We start from the raw sequence: 16,212 nt of genomic DNA, 5'->3' as shown, positions 1-16,212 counted from the left end.
AGAACTTCTGCATGACTCTGCTATTGCACTCCTGGTTATTTACCCCACGGATACAGATGTCGTAAAAAGAAGGGCTATCTGTACCCCAATGTTTATAGCAGCGATGGCCACGGTCGCCAAACTATGGAAAAAACCAAGATGCCCTTCAACGGACGAATGGATAAGGAAGATGTGGTCCATATACACCTTGGAATATTATGCCTCCATCAGAAAGGATGAATACCCAATTTTTGTAGCAACATGGACGGGACTGGAAGAGATTATGCTGAGTGAAATAAGTCAAGCACAGAGAGTCAATTATCATATGGTTTCACTTATTTGTGGAGCATAACAAATATCATGGAGGACAAGGGGTGTTAGAGAGGTGAAGGAAATTGGGGTAAATTGGAAGGGGAGGTGAATCATGAGAGACTATGGACTCTGAAAAACAATCTGAGGGGTTTGAAGTGGCGGGGTGGTGGGAGGTTGGGGTACCAGGTGGTGGGTATCGGAGAGGGCACGATTGCATGGAGCACTGGGTGTGGTGAAAAAATAATGAATAATGTTTTTCTGAAAATAAATAAATTGAAAAGATTAAAAAATAAACAAACAAACAAAAAAATGAGTATAAGAATCATGAGAGACTATGAACTCTGAAAAACAATATGAGGGTTTGAAGTGGTGGTGGGGTGGGAGGTTGGGGAAACCAGTTGGTGGGTATTATAGAGGGCACGATTGCATGGAGCACTGGGTGTGGTGCAAAAATAATGAATACTGTTTTTCTGAAAATAAATAATTTATTTTAAAAAAAGAAAAAATAAATAAATAAATAAATAAATAAATAAATAAATAAATAAACAAAGAGGCGCCCCTCGGAATGGGAGAAAATATTTATAAATGACAGTACAAACAAAAGGTTGATATCCTGGATCTCTAATGAACTCCACAAACTCAACACACACGAAATAGGCAAACATATCAAAAAATGGTAAGAAGATATGAACAGACACTTCTCCAATCAAGACATACAAATGACTATCAGACACATGAAAAAATGTTCATCATCACTAGCCCCCAGGGAGATTCAAATTAAAACTACATTGAGATATCACCTTATACTAGTTAGAATGGCCAAAATTAACAAGACAGGAAACAACATGTGTTGGAGAGGATGTGGAGAAAGGGGAACCCTCTTCCACTGTTGGTGGGAATGCAAGTTGGTGCAGCCTCTTTGGAGAACAGTGGGGAGATTCCTCAAGAAATTAAAAATAGAACTTCCCTATGACCCTGCCATTGCACTCCTAGTTATTTACCCCAAAGATACAGATGTCATGAAAAGAAGTGCCATCTGTACCCTAATGTTTATAGCAGCAATGGCCACGGTCGCCAAACTATGGAAAGAACCAAGATGCCCTTCAACAGACGAATGGATAAGGAAAATGTGGTCCATATACACCTTGGAGTATTATGCCTCCATCAGAAAGGATGAATACCCAACTTTTGTAGCAACATGGATGGGACTGGAAGAGATTATGCTGAGTGAAATAAGTCAAGCACAGAGAGTCAATTAGCATATGGTTTCACTTATTTGTGGAGCATAACAAATATCATGGAGGACAAGGGGTGTTTGAGAGGAGAAGGGTGTTGGGGTAAATTGGAAGGGGAGGTGAATCATGAGAGACTATGGACTCTGAAAAACAATCTGAGGGGTTTGAAGTGGAGTGGGGTGGGAGGTTGGGGTACCAGGTGGTGGGTATTACAGAGGGCACAGATTGCATGGAGCACTCGGTGTGGTGAAAATATAATGAATACTGTTTTTCTGAAAATAAATAAATTAATTTAAAAAATAAAATAATGAATACTGTTATGCTGAAAATAAATTAATATAAAAAAGGTATAGTAACCAAATGTAGGAATTATTAGAGAGGGTAAACACAGAGATCAATAGGACATATTAGAAAACCTAGAAATAAGCTGACATAAAACATGCCTGACTGATATTTTACAGAAATGCAAAAACAGATCAATGGAGAATAAGTAGCCTTTTCCACAATAGTTGCTGGAAGAACTGGATTCAACTGGAAAAAAAAAAAAGAGAAAAGAAAAAGTAAAAGAAAAAAATCTATTTAAGTCACACAAAGTTTATGCAAAAGTAATGGGTTATAAACTCAAATAAAAATGGATCACATATTATACAGAAAGTTCCTACACTTGATATCAAAAGTACAGTCTATAAAAATCTTAACAGATTGTGCTTTATCTACATTAAAACTTTCATTCAGTAAAAGATCCCATTAAGGGAATGAAAGTACAAGCCAGTCATTGGGGAGAATATTTGCAATATATTAGGTATCTTGTATCCAGTATACATAAATAACTCTTAAATACTAACACTAAAAACACCCAATTAATCCAAATGAGCAAGGCAAAGTCAAGTGGTATCCCAGGATGGCTGCGTAGGAGAGCCAAATGCAGTTCTTCCACAAATATCAACAATTAGATAGCTACCTACAAACAAATACAACTCCAAGAGAGCTGAGTAGTCCACTTAAGAAGTTTAGGGTTTTGGGGGGGATGCCTGAGTAGCTCAGTGGGTTAAAGCCTCTGCCTTCAGTTCAGGTCATGATCCCAGGGTCCTGGGATCGAGCCCCATATTGGGCTCTCTGCTCAGCGGAGAGCCTGCTTCTATGACTACTTGTGATCTCTGTCTGTCAAATAAATAAACAAAATCTTTAAAAAATGTTTAGGGTTTTATTAAAAATATGGAATTTATTTATTTATTTGACAGACAGAGATCACAAGTAGGCAGAGAGACAGGCATAAAGAGAGAGGGGGATGCAGGCCCCCTACCAAGCAGAGAGCCTGACACAGGCTCTATCCCAGGACCCTGAGATCATGACCTAAGCTGAAGGCAGAGGCTTGACCCACTGAACTACCCAGGTGCTCCTCGCGTAAGAAATTTGAGCAACACAGGGGAACAAAAATATTTTTAAATAACTGAAACCCTCCACATTCTCACCTCCTACTGTAATCACATTGGGCGTTAGCCTTTAACATTAGATTTTTTTTTTCTTTTGGAGGGAAGAAACACAAAACAAACAGACTATAGCATTGTTTTCATTTTCATTTTTCTAAAGGTATATTTTTATTCTCTTTTGATTTCCCTTTATCTGATATGTCATTTGTAAATATCTTTTCCTATTCCACAGGCTGCCTTTTAGTTTTGTTGACTGCTCCCTTTGCTGTGCAGAAGCTTTTTATCTTGATGAAGTTCCAATAGCTCATTTCTGCTTTGTTTCCCTTGCCTCCAGGGACATGTCTAGTAAGCACTTTTTGGTGGAGAATATAGGTTGCTGTCTGTGCTCACCTCCAAGATTTTGATGGTTTCCTATCTCACATTTAGAACTTTCATCCATTTTGAGTTTCTTTTCTACTTTAGCCAGTGTGTTCCTCCACAATTCAAATGTTGAATTCCTGTCCCCACAAAATGATGATATTAGGAGGTACAGATGTTGGGAGATGTTAGCTCATGAGGGTGGAATCTCCACAAATGGGAGACCCCATAGAGCTCCCGAGTCCTTTCCACCATGTGAGGACACAACAAGAAGTCTGCAGCCAGAAGAGTGCCCTCAATCAACCATACTGGCACCCTGACCTCAGACTTCCAACAGTCAGAAGTGTGAGAAGTAAATGTGTGGCATATAAGTTACCCAGTCTCTGGCATTTTGTTATAGCAGCCCAAACTGACTGAGACAGACAACACGCCAAAACTTATCAGATGCAACAAAAGCAGTTCTAAAAGGAAAGTCCATAGCAATTTTATATATTTATAAAATATAAATATATATATTTATATTAAATAAATAAATATACATAAATAAATATTTAATATTTAAATATTAAATATTTATTTATGTAAATATATTTTTTAAAGATCTCAAATTAAAAAAATTTCATAGTTAAAAAACTTCATAGTTAAAACTTCATAGTTAATGATGCTAGAAAAAGAAGGACTCAACCCAAAGTTACTAGAAAGAAAGGAAATAATAAATATTATAGAAGGAAATATATCAAATAGAAAATAAAAGTAATATATTAACAAAGGAAAAAAGACAAAAGATGCAAATAAATAAAATCAGAAATGAAAGAGGATACATTATTATGAAAGGTTCAGAATTTTTGAAAAAAGATTATAACACACAATTGTGAACAACTATAAGCCTCCAAAATCAATGGCCTAGAAGAAAATAATAAATTCCTAGAAGGACACACTCTATTAAGACTGAATAAAGAAGAAATGGAAAGCCTGAATAGATCAGTAATGAAGGAGATAGATTCAGTAATCAAAAACCTCCCAAAGAGAAAATCCAAGGACCAGATGGGTTCCCAGATGAATACTTCCAAACATTCAAAGTTTTATTTGCACCAAGTTTTCTTAAACTTTTCCCCAAAACAGAATAGGGAGCACTTATAAACTAATTTTTATGAGGCCAGCATTGCCCTCATACCAAAAGAAAACATACAAATGGCAAACAGGCACACAAAAAGATATTAAACATCACTAATCATCAAAATACATATAAAAAGGACAATGAAATATCACCTCACAACTATTCAGATGACCACTATAGAGATTATAAGGGATAACACGCATTAACTAGGCTGAGGAGAAAAGAGAATCCTTGCCCAGTTGGTGGGATGCTAAATTGGTACAGTCAATATGGAAAACACTAAAAAGTTTAAAAACAGCTTCTGAACTATAGAGGACAAACTCAAGGTCACAAAGAGGGGAGGTTGATGGAGGGATGGCTTAAATTGGTGATGAGGATTAAGGAGTGCACCTGTTGTGATGAGAATTCAGTGTAGTATGAAAGTGTTCAATCACTAAATTCTACAAATGAAACTAATATTACACTGAACATTAAATAACTGGAAATTTAAATAAAAACTTAAAAAAATAGAAAACAGTATGAAGCTTCCTCAAAAAACTAAAAGTATAACTCTCATATGATTTATCAATTTAACTGGATTGAGTACATATCTAAAGAAAATAAGATCATTACCTGGAAGAAATATCTTCAATCTTATGCTCATTGTGGGATTACTCATGGTAACTAAGGTATAGAAACCATCCAGTGAATAAATGAAGAAAGGAAACGTGATTAACATACACAGTGGAACAATGTATTTACCCCCAAAATACATATGTATTGAAAAGAAGGGCAATATGGACCCCAGTGTTCATAGCAACAATGGCCACAGTCTCTAAACTGTGGAAAGAGCCAAGATGCCCTTCAACAGATGAATGAGTAAATATATGGTCCAAATATACAATGGAATATTATGCCTCCATCAGAAAGGATGAATACTCAAATTTTGTATCAACGTGGATGGGACTGGAAGAGATTATGCTGAGTGAAGTAAGTCAAGCAGAGAGTTGATTATCACATGGTTTCACTTACTTGTGCAGCATAAGGAATAACACAGTGGACATTAGGAGAAGGAGAGGATAAGTGAGTTGGGGGAAATCAGAGGGGAAGAGGAACCATGAGAGACTGTGGACTCTGAGAAACAAACTGAGGGTTTAAGGGGGATTGGGGATTGGGAGAGCCTGGTGATGGGTATTAAGGAGGGCATGTATTGCATGGAGAACTGGGTGTGATGCATAAACAATGAATCTTGGAACACTGAAAAAATTACATTAAATTTTAAAAAATAAAATAATTTAAAAAAATATGCAGGGGGAGACAACATACTGGGGAAGTAGGAAGAGGCACCATTTCATCCTGTACCCTAAAGTGAGCTGATCACCTACCAAAGAACTCCTATCACCCATGAAATCAGCCTGAAATCAGAATTATACACGTCTGGATCTCTACAGGGGCAGAAGACACCAGTGGGCAGGTAAAGTGGAGTGGGAATGTCCGACTGATAATGGAAGATAAACAAAAGGGGGAGGGAGCCAACAGAGGCAACCAGTTGAAAAGTAATACCCCTACTACAAGAGTGTCCTGCATCTGGGGACTAGCATTAACTTGGAGACTGGTTGAAACCAGTCAAAAAGAGCAAAGGATTGCGGGAGGTTGGGATTGTGGGAATTGGGGCCGCTAGGGACAGGGGCTTAAGTCCCGGCACCCAGGACAGCCTCCCCTGGCTCTGAGCCAGAGAGAGTGCCGGTGGAAGAAATCAGGTCTTGGTCCCTGAGACGTCAGCGTGCCTGAGAACGTGGGGGGTCCGGCTCCCATGAGGAGCTGGGATCCTCGCCAGACGGCAGAAAGCTGAGCCGTGCTACAGAGCCTGAGACCCGCGCACCCCTCACTCTCCCCTGAGAGCAGTGCAGGAAGGCCCAGCCTGGTGCTTTCTGACCTGCGCCCTACTAACAGAGCTTGAGAAGCAAGCACGACCCACACCCTCCCCTGAGAGAGGTGCACACAAGCCCGGCACTCCTAGACCCAGAAAGACCAGGCACTCCCAGCCTGGGCCAGCAGGAAAATCTCAGTGTACGATCGCTGTCTGGAAACTCTCTGGTGGTCTGGAGCTACCCGGACAGCTGCCGCTGCCCTGGTTTTGGGTACAAGCAGAAGATCCTGCATCCACAGGGACTGCAACTCGGAACCTGCTCTGCCAGGGACCAAGGAAGAATTTATATGGGCTCTGCAGCACCCACAGGGGACAAGGCTGAGGCTTCTCTCTGATAGGAAGGTCAGGGTGTAGTTTGCTTTCCTCCAAACCTATGAAAACCATTGTTCAAGGCAAGAGGGAAAAAAGGTGAACAAACATAAAAACCTTCAGAGAACAAAAGCCTGAAAAATCGGTTTCCTCAGAGCCCACCCCCTTGACAGGGGGGCAGGAGGACTTAAGTCAGGGAATATCATTGACTGAAAACCCACGTGGCAGGCCCCTCCCCCAGAAAACCAACCAGGAAAGAAAAAAAAAAAAGACTACAAGAGAACAACCACCACTACTTCATAGGACAACTTTTATTTTTAACTCAGTCCCAATATTCTAGTTCATTTTTCTTTATATAGATTTTATTTCATTTTTTATTTATTTTTATAAACATATAATATATATTTATCCCCATTGGTACAGGTCTGTGAATCGCCAGGTTTACACACTTCACAGCACTCACCATAGCACATACCCTCCCCAATGTCCATAACCCCAACACTCTTCTCCCAGCCCCCCCTTCCCCCAGGAACCCTCAGTTTGTTTTGTTCACTTATGGTTTGTCTCCCACCCAATTCCATCCTGTTTCATTTATTCTTCTCCTACCCCCTTAACCCCCCATGTTGCATCCCCACTTTCTCATATCAGGGAGATTATATGGCAGTTGTCTTTCTCTTATTGACTTATTTCACTAAGCATGATACCCTCTAGTTCCAACCATGTCATTGCAAATGGCAAGATTTCATTTCTTTTGATGGCTGCATAGTATTCCATTGAGTGTATATACCACATCTTCTTTCTCCATTTATCTGTTGATGGACATCTAGGTTCTTTCCATAGTTTGGCTATTGTAGACATTGCTCCTATAAACATTTGGGTGCATGTGCCCCTTCGGATCACTACCTTTGTATCTTTAGGGTAAATTCCCAATAGTGCAATTGTTGGGACAAAGGATAGTTCTATTTTCAACATTTTGAGGAACCTCCATGCTGTTTTCCAGAGTGGTTGCACCAGCTTGCATTCCCACCAAGAGTGTAGGAGGGTTCCCCTTTCTCCGCATCCTTGCCAGCATCTGTCATTTCCTGACATGTTCATTTTAGCCATTTTGACTGGTGTGAGGTGATATCTCATTGTGGTTTTGATTTGTATGTCCCTGATGCCGAGTGATGTGGAGCACTTTTTCATGTGTCTTTTGGCCATCTGGATGTCTTCTTTGCAGAAATGTCTGTTCATGTCTTCTGCCCATTTCTTGATTGGATTATTTGTTCTTTGGGTGTTGAGTTTGCTAAGTTCTTTATAGATTTTGGACACTAGTCCTTTATCTGATAGGTCGTTTGCAAAAATCTTGTCCCATTCTGTTGGTTGTCTTTTAGTTTTGTTAACTGTTTCCTTTACTGTTCAAAAGCTTTTTATCTTGATGAATTCCCAATAGTTCATTTTTGCCCTTTCTTCCCTTACCTTTGGTGATGTTTCTAGGAAGATGTTGCTGTGGCTGAGGTCGAAGAGGTTGCTGCCTGTGTTCTCCTCAAGGATTTGGATGGATTCCTTTCTCACATTGAGGTCCTTCATCCATTTTGAGTCTATTTTTGTGTGTGGTGTAAGGAAATGGTCCAATTTCATTTTTCTGCATGTTGGTGTCCCAATTTCCCAACACCATTTATTGAGGAGGCTGTCTTTTTTCCATTGGACATTCTTTCCTGCTTTGTTGAAGATTAGTTGACAATAGAGTTGAGGGTCTATTTCTGGACTCTCTATTCTGTTCCATTGAATTATGGGTCTGTTTTTGTGCCAGAACCATGCTGTCTCTATGATGACAGCTTTGTAATAGTGCTTGAAGTCCGGAATTGTGATGCCACCAACGTTGGCTTTCTTTTTCAATATTCCTTTGGCTATTCGAGGTCTTTTCTGGTTCCATATAAATTTTACGATTATTTGTTCCATTTCTTTTGAAAAAAATGAATGGTATTTTGAAAGGAATTTCATTAAATGTGTAGATTGCTTTAGGTAGCATAGACATTTTCACAACATTTGTTCTTCCAATCCAGGAGCATGGAACATTTTTTTAATTTTTTGTGTCTTTCTCAATTTCTTTCATGAGTACTTTATACTTTTCTGAGTATAGATTATTAGCCTCTTTGGTTAGCTTTATTCCGAGGTATCTTATAGTTTTGAGTGCAATTGTAAATGGGATTGACTCCTTAATTTCTCTTTCTTCTGTCTTGTTTATGGTGTAGAGAAATGCAACTGATTTCTGTGCATTGATTTTATATCCTGACACTTTACTGAATTCCTGAACAAGTTCTAGCAGCTTTGGAGTGGAGTCTTTTGAGTTTTCCACATATAGTATCATATCATCTGCAGAGTGATAGTTTGACTTCTTTGCCGATTTGGATGCCTTTAATTTCCTTTTGTTGTCTGATTGCTGAGGCTAGGACTTCTAGTACTATGTTGAATAGCAGTGGTGATAATGGACATCCCTGCCGTGTTCCTGACCTTAGCGGAAAAGCTTTCAGTTTTTCTCCATTGAGAATGATGTTTGCCGTGGGTTTTTCATAGATGGCTTTGATAATATTCAGGTATGTGCCCTCTATCCCTACACTTTGAAGAGTTTTGATCAGGAAGGGATGCTGTACTTTGTCAAATGCTTTTTCAGCATCTGTTGAAAGTATCATATGGTCTTGTTCTTTCCTTTATCAAAGTTTTGTAACACATTGATTGATTTGCAGATGTTGAACTAACCTTGCAGCCCTGGAATAAATCCCACTTGGTCGTGGTTAATAATCCTTTTAATGTACTGTTGAATCCTATTGGCTAGTATGTTGGTGAGAATTTTCGCATCTGTGTTCATCAAGGATATTGGTCTATAGCTCTCTTTCTTGATGGGATCCTTGTCTAGTTTTGGGATCAAGGTGATGCTGGCCTCATAAAATGAGTTTGGAAGTTTTCCTTCCATTTCTATTTTTTGGAACAGTTTCAGGAGAATAGGAATTAGTTCTTCTTTAAATGTTTGGTAGAATTCCCCCGGGAAGCCTTCTGGTCCTAGGTTTTTGCTTGTTTGGAGATTTTTGATGACTGTTTCAATCTCCTTACTGGTTATGGGTCTGTTCAGGTTTTCTATTTCTTCCTGGTTCAGTTGTGGTAGTTTATATGTCTCTAGGAATGCATCCATTCCTTCCAGATTGTCAAATTTTTTGGCATAGAGTTGCTCATAGTATGTTCTTATAATTGTTTGTATTTCTTTGGTGTTGGTTGTGATCTCTCCCCTTTCTCTCTCTCTCTCTCTCTCTTTTTTTTTTTTTTTTTTTTTGGATAAGTCTGGTGAGGGGTTTATCTATATTATTAATTCTTTCAAAGAACCGGCTCCTAGTTTTGTTGATTTGTTCTATTGTTTTTCTTGGTTTCTATTTCATTGATTTCTGCTCTGGTCTTTATGATTTCTCTTCTCCTGCTGGGTTTAGGGTTTCTTTTTGTTCTTTCTCCAGCCCCTTTAGGTGTAGGGTTAGCTTGTGTACTTGAGACGTTTCTTGTTTCTTGAGAAAGGCTTGTACCGCTATATATTTTCCTCTCAGGACTGCCTTTGCTGTGTCCCACAGATTTTGAACCGTTGTTTTCATTATCATTTGGTTCCATGATTTTTTTCAATTCATCTTTAATTTCCTGGTTGATCCATTCATTCTTTAGAAGGATGCTGTTTTGTCGCCATGTATTTGGGTTCTTTCCAAATTTCCTCTTGTGATTGAGTTCTAACTTCAGAGCATTGTGGTCTGAAAATATTCAGGGAATGATCCTAATCTTTTGATACTAGTTGAGGCGTGATTTAGGACCCAGGATGTGATCTATTCTGGAAAATATTCCATGTGCACTAGAGAAGAATGTGTATTCTGTTGCTTTGGCTTGAAATGTTCTGAATATATCTGTGATGTCCCCCTGGTCCAGTGTGTCATTTAAGGCCTTTATTTCCTTGTTGATCTTTTGCTTGGATGATATGTCCATTTCAGTGAGGGGAGTATTATATCCCCTACTATTATTGTATTATTGTCAATGTATTTCTTTGACTTTGTTAATAATTGGTTTGTATAATTGGCTGCTCCCACGTTAGGGGCATAGATATTTAAAATTGTTAGATCTTCTTGTTGGACAGATCCTTTGAGTATGACATAGTGTCCTTCTTCATCTCTTATGATATAGTCTTTGGCCTAAAATCTAATTGATCTGATATAAGGATTGCCACTCCTTCTTTCTTCTGTTGTCCATTTGCATGGTAAATTTCTTTCCACCCCCTCACTTTAAATCTGGAGGTGTCTTCGGGTCTGAAATGAGTTTCTTGTAAGCAGCATATAGATGGATTTTGGTTTTTTTATCCATTCTGATACCCTGTGTCTTTGATTGGGGCATTTAGCCCCAGTCAAAACATTCAGGGTAACTACTGAGAGATATGAATTTAGTGCCATTGTATGTTTGTAAGGTGACTGTTAATGCATATTGTTTCTGTTTCTTTCTGATCTACTAATTTTAGGCTCTCTCTTTGCTTAGAGAACCCCTTTCAATATTTCCTGTACAGCTGGTATGTTGTTTGCAATTTCTTTCAGTTCTTGTTTGTCCTGGAAGCTTTTAATCTCTCCTACTTTCAATGATAGCCTAGCTGGATATAGTATTCTTGGCTGCATGTTTTTCTCGTTTAGTGCTCTGAATATATCATGCCAGCTCTTCCTGGCCTGCCAGGTCTCTGTGGATAAGTCTGATGCCAATCTAATATTTTTACCTTTGTATGTTACAGACTTCTTTTCCTGGGCTGCTTTCAGGATTTTCTCTTGTCACTAAGACTTGTAAATTTTACTGTTAGGTGACGGGGTTTGGACCTATTCTTATTGATTTTGAGGGAGGTTCTCTGCACCTCCTGGATTTTGATGCTCGTTCCCTTTGCCATATTGGGGAACTTCTTTCCAATAATTCTCTCCAGTATACCTCCCGCTCCCCTCACTCTTTCTTCTTTTTCTGGAATCCCAATTATTCTAATGTTATTTCATCTTATGGTGTCACTTATCTCTTGAATTCTGCCCTCGTGGTCCAGTAGCTGTTTATCCCTCTTTTTCTTAGCTTCTTCATTCTCTGTCATTTGGTCTTCTGTATTGCTACTTCTTTCTCCTGACTCATTTATCCTAGCAGTGAGAGCCTCCATTTTTTATTGCACCTCATTAATAGCTTTTTTTATTTCAACTTGGTTAGATTTTAGTTTTTTTATTTCTCCATAAAGGGCTTTTATATCTCCTGAGAGGGTTTCTCTAATATCTTACATGCCTTTTTCAAGCCCAGATAGAACCTTGAGAATCGTCATTCTGAACTCTAGATCTGACATATTACCAATGTCTGTATTGATTAGGTCCCTAGCCTTTGGTACTGCCTCTTGTTCTTATTTGTTGTGGTGAATTTTTCCTTCTTGTCATTTTGTCCAGATAAGAGTATATGAAGGAGCAAGTTAAATACTAAAACGGTGGCAAAGACTCCAGGAAAATATGTTTTAAGCAAATCAGAAGAGATACCAAATCATGAGGGGGAAGAAAGGGAATAAAAAGAGGTTCAGAAAGAAAAAAAAAGAAACAATTTAAAAAATAAAATGAATAAAGAGGAAATATAAAAACAAAAATATGTATATGTATATATTATATATACATATATATATACATATATATATATATTAGATAAACTAGTTTAAAAACGTTAAAAAAAGGAAAGGGCAAGAGTTAAAAAAAATTTAGCAGAAGAAGAGAGAGAAAATAAAACTGAAAAAGAAAAAAAATTTAAATGAACTGCAAGACTCTAGAATCATGAGGAGAAAGCCGTGAGTTTTGTGCTTTGCTTTCTCCTCCTCTGGAATTCCGCTGCTCTCCTTGGTATTGAAACTGTACTCCTTGGTAGGTGAACTTGGTCCTGGCTGGATTTCTTGTTGATATTCTGGGAGAGGAGCCTGTTGTAGTGATTCTCAAGTGTCTTTACCTCAGGCGGAATTGCACTGCCCTTACCAGGGGCCAGGTTGAGTAATCTGCTAGGGTTCGCTTTTGGGAGCTTTTGTTCCCTGAGTGCTTTCTGTAGAGTTCCAGAAGACGGGAATGGAAATGGCAGACTCCCGGTCTCCAGCCTGGAGGAGCCAAGAGCTCAGGGTCCCACTCCTAAGTGAGCCTTCAGAGAAGAGCGCCCATTTACTCCCATCTCCCTTTCCTCCAGCCACACTCTAAGCTCACTGAGCCTGCGACCCTTTCAAGGTAACCCCGAGCTGTGAGCTCACTCCTCAGCTCTTTATCTGTAGCTGGCTTCCCCGTTCTAATACTTGCAAGCTCTGCGATACTCAGACACCCCCGATTTTCTGTGACCGTGCGGGACCTGAGGCCACGCTGACCCGGCATGGCCTCAAGCTGGTTTAGCCTCTGGAGTGATGGCCCTCAGCGGAACAGACTTTTAAAATTCCTGATTTTGTGCTCAATTGCTCCGCCACCTGCCCGGAGCCAGCCCCTCCCCCCGCAGTCTACTTTCCCATTGGTTTCAATTCACTTTTCCACCAGTCCTACATTTCAGATAGTGGTTGATTTTCTGTTTCTAGAATTGCTGTTCTTCTTCTCTTCGATCTCCCTTTGGATTTGTAGGTGTTTGCAATCTTTAGATAAGCTATCTCGCTGATCTCCTGCCACCTGAAGTAGTCTCAGCCTGCTACTTCTCTGCCATCTTGACTCCTCCCCTATGTCGATAATTTTTTAACTTATTTACCATCACAGTGAGATGTCCAGTACATCAAATTCTATAACAACCTTCTAAACTGAGCCTTTTGATACATACACCTGTGTTTTTCTTTTGCACATCTGTTTTTAAATTTTTTTTTAATTTTAGTTTAGTTTAGTCTAGTTTATTTCTTTTTTATTTTTATTTTCTGATATTCATATAGAGTTAAATTTCAAGGTAATCCCCTTTCCCCAATCAATGCTACCCCTATAGGTAAATCAATTTTTAATCAACCTTTATCTTAGGAAAGTTGAGTCCTTTATCAAAGATATCAAGATACATCCAGGAAGAATCAAAACAAACTTCCTCACCCACACTGAGAATTTATAACCACTTTCCAAACTTTTTCTTTTGCCAGTGTTTCTGTATTTTTGTGTTTGTCCTGATAACTTATAAATCTTACACTTGGGGTTCTTTTTAACAAGCTTCTTCATTTATTTGTATATTTTTTTCTCTTGTCATATACTTGTATCAGTCTTTTTGTTTGTCTGTTTTTGTTTGTCTACTACATAAATCTTACGTTGGGGCCCATTTGGGCTGAACCTTCTCTTTTAACTTCCTTTTTTCCCCTGTCTCTCTCTCTCTCATTTTTTTTTCTTTTCTTTTTTCTCTCATTTAGGTGGGGAACCCCTGATTGCTCAGAAGGGTGCACCTTGACTGAACCACAGTCGATACAACCACCTACATCAGTTCAGTCATCTCTCACCAAAATGACAAGGAGGAGGAATGCCCAATGGAAGAAAAATACAGAGGATGGGCCTTCTGCAACAGAGCTAATGAATATCAACATAGACAATATGCCAGAAAGAGCATTCAGGCTAACAATTATCCAAGCAATAGCTAGGTTGGAGAAAGCCATGGATGAACAAATGGAATTGATTAGGGCAAAACAGAAAGAGACCAGAAAGGATGTTCACAATGTTAGGGCAGACCTGAAAGCTACCAGGGATGAGGTTCACAATGCTCTCAATGAAATCCAATCTAATCTAAATTCTCTCAGGCTAGGGTAACTGAGACAGAAGATAGAATTAGTGATCTGGAGGACAAACAGATAAAGAGAAAGGATCAGGAGGAAGCCTGGAACAAAGAGCTTAGAAGCCATGAAAACAGAATCAGGGAAATAAATGATGCCATGTAACACTCCAATGTCAGAATTATTGGAATCCCTGAAGGGGAGAAGAAAGAAAGAAGTCTAGAAGATATAGTGGAACAAGTTCTTCACAAAAATTCTCCCAATCTCATGAATGGAACCAGCGTTCATGTACTAGAGCCTAAACTGTCTCCATACAAGATTGTAGATACAAAAAAAAAAAAAATCCTTGATAGTCAAATTGAGAAATCATAATTTCTTGAAAGCCGCTAGGGCAAAGAGGCTCCTTATTTGCAGAGGAAAGCCCATCAGAATAACGTCAGACCTGTCCACAGAGACCTGGCAAGCAAGAAAGGGCTGGCAAGATATATTCATGGCACTAAATGAGAAGAACATGCAGCCAAGAATACTTCATCCAGCAAGATTGACATTCAAAATGAATGGAGAGATAAAGAGTCTCCTAAACCAGCAAGGCTTAAAAGACTATGCAACCACCAAGCTGACACTTCAGGAAATATTAAGGGGTGGGGAGTTCTATAAAAGAGGACTAATCCTAATAATAGCATTGAACAGAAATAGAGAGACAATCTACAGAAAGAAAGTTATCAAAGGTAACATGATGTCAATAAAAACGTATCTATCAATAATCATTCACAATGGAGTGGCCTAAATGTGCCCATAAAACAGCACAGGGTTGCAGATTGGATAAAACGACAGGACCCATCCATATGTTGTCTACAAAAGACCAATTTTGAAAGTAAAGACACAACCAGACTGAAAGTGAAGGGATGGAGAATCATCTTTCATGCCAATGGGCCTCAAAAGAAGGCGAGGGTAGCAATTCTCATATCAGATAAATTAGATTTTAAACTAAAAACTGTAGTCAGAGTTACAGAAGGACACTACTAAATTCTTAAGGGGACTATCCATCAAGAAGATCTAACAATTGTTAATATCTATGCCCCCAATATGGGAGCAGCCAATTACATAAGAAAACTGTTAATCAAGATAAACAGTCATATTGATATTGAAAGACCCACGGATACCCTTACCCAAGAATTCAACACTGCCACAGGATGCAAACAGCAAGAGGTTCTTTATTGTAGCACAGGCGCCTGCAGGTGGTCAGCAGCTCCTGCTAGTTGAGCACACCAGGCTGGGGTGGTGCAGGATTTTTATAGACAGGTACATACAAGTCCTGGATGGGATGGGGCCGATTGGCTGACAATTTGAACATTTGAAAAAAGGCATACTTGGTGTTAGCGGATTGGCTTTGGAAGACCCCCGTGCGCGAAGAGAAAGGCGGGAAGGGGAAACAAAGAGGGGAAGTTTGACCTTATTACTCAGCAGAAAGACATCCTGTCTACGTGACTATGCAGCCCCTTGTCTACGTGACCTACGTGACCATGCAGCCCCCTTGCCTGCTTGACCATGCCTCGGCTATTAGGAGAAGGTATCTTGTTCAAACAGGAGACAAGTGTCATGCCCTAAAAGCCAAGCGGTTACAGAAAGGCAAAAGAGCAGTTACATTGAATTCAACCCTGGGGGAAGGGTCTTTTCATTGCAAGGGGAGGAGGGGTACTCTTACACAACAAAAGAGCAGTTAATTAGTTAACGACGGGGGGGGGGGTGTCTTTCAATATGAATACATTAATAGTAGGAGATCTTAACACACCTTTCTCAGAAATAGACAAATTGTCGAA

This window comes from Mustela putorius, unplaced genomic scaffold, assembly GCF_011764305.1.
Source record: "Mustela putorius furo isolate JIRA1106 unplaced genomic scaffold, ASM1176430v1.1 tig00003914_pilon_pilon_pilon, whole genome shotgun sequence".
NCBI classification, from domain to species: Eukaryota; Metazoa; Chordata; class Mammalia; order Carnivora; family Mustelidae; genus Mustela; species Mustela putorius.
The sequence above is the reverse complement of the archived record's forward strand: the minus strand, read 5'-3'. Positions refer to the sequence as shown.